Source organism: Mastomys coucha, unplaced genomic scaffold, assembly GCF_008632895.1.
Source record: "Mastomys coucha isolate ucsf_1 unplaced genomic scaffold, UCSF_Mcou_1 pScaffold22, whole genome shotgun sequence".
In the NCBI taxonomy this organism is placed as follows: domain Eukaryota; kingdom Metazoa; phylum Chordata; class Mammalia; order Rodentia; family Muridae; genus Mastomys; species Mastomys coucha.
In genome coordinates, this window is record NW_022196905.1 from 2,297,879 (window position 1) to 2,299,416 (window position 1,538).

Consider the following 1,538-nt stretch of genomic DNA (forward strand, 5'->3'; position numbering starts at 1 on the left):
TTATTCGCCTCATGAGATCCATTGACAATGTAACGGTCATTCTTAACATCAAACTGGGTCTGTGCTCCTAGCTCAAAACCAAAATATTTGGTGGGATACGTTGGAGGCCGATTAAGCGCCTTTGCAACGTCAACCATGTTGACTATAACTGTCTTGATTCCTTTTCCTTTGCCCTCAACCTTAGCAATCAAACGGGGCATCTTGTAGCGATAGAACTGGTCTGACACGCTGCGGTTGACGTTGACAGACATTTTGGCTTATTAGTGACTTTATCAATAAGATGAACAGATCTTTGATTGCAACTTTTTGGTATCTTCTGTCTGGAGAAGAAGGGATGACATAAACGACTGCAAGAGTTCTCGGTCTCTGACATGAAAAAATTTTCGCCACTGAGGCTGTAAGCTTCTTGCTTGTAGGCTATGTTTCCCCAATACAGGTACCAATAGCTGTGCAACAGCTCTGCCAAGCGCGGAGCTGCGGCTTCGGCGACTCCGAAGGGCTTCAGGGCCACACGTCCAGGCCGGGAGCCATTGGCTCCGTCGGAGCACAAGGAACGCGGGCAAGGCCGCGCCCGGGCCCGGGCCCCCTCCGCCCCAATTCTAGAAATCTTTAATTTATTTTTTTCCCTGCACATTATCATTGAGTAGAGTTGTTCAGTTTCCATGAAATGTACGATTTCTGTTGTTTTTGTTGTTATTAAAGTCCAGCCTCAGTCCACAGTGATCTGGTAGAATGCAAGGGGTTATTTCAATCTTTTTTATCTGTTGAGGCTTGCTTTGTGTTCGATTATGTGGTCAGTTTTGGAGAAGGTTCCATGACATGCTGAGAAGAAAGTATACTCTTATTTTGGGGTAAAATGTTCTGTAGACATCTATTAAACCTATTTGGTTCATAGCTTCTGTTAGTTTCACTGTGTCTTTGTTTAGTTTCTGTTTCAATGATGTGTCCATTGGTAAGAGTAGGGTGTTGAAGTCTCTTACCATTATTATATGAGTTTTGAGCCGTAGTAAAGTTTCTTTTATGAATGTGGGTGTTCTTGCATTTGGGGCATAGACGTTCAGAACTGAGACTTCAGTGGTGGATTTTTCCTTTGATGAGTATCAACCATCTCTTTTGATTACTTTTGGTTGAAAGCCTATTTTATTGGATATTAGAATGGCTATTATTCCAGTCTGTTTCTTGGGACTATTTGGTCAGAAAACTTCTTTCCAGCCCTTTACTCTGAGGTAATATCTATCTTTGTTATTGAAGTATGTTTCTTGTTTGCAGCAGAATGTTGGATCCTGTATATGTATCTAATCTGTTAGCCTGTGTCTTTTTATTGGGGATTTGGGTCCATTGATATTGAGAGATATTAATGACCAAGGATTGTTAGTTCCAGTTATTTTGCTGGTGGTAGTGGTAGTGTGTGTGTGTGTGTGTGTGTGTGTGTGTGTGTGTGTGTGTGTGTGTGATTTTCTTGGTTTTGTTGTGAGATGATTAATTTTCCTTCTAATATCCTCTGTAGGGCTTGATTAGTAGAAATATATTGTTTAAAT

General features: G+C 41.3%; 1 pseudogene; it reads left to right on the forward strand.

Moving 5' to 3' along the window:
* LOC116070808 overlaps positions 1–603 on the forward strand; it is a 41,209-nt pseudogene extending 40,606 nt beyond the window's left edge.
* Positions 604–1,538: the final 935 nt, after the last annotated feature.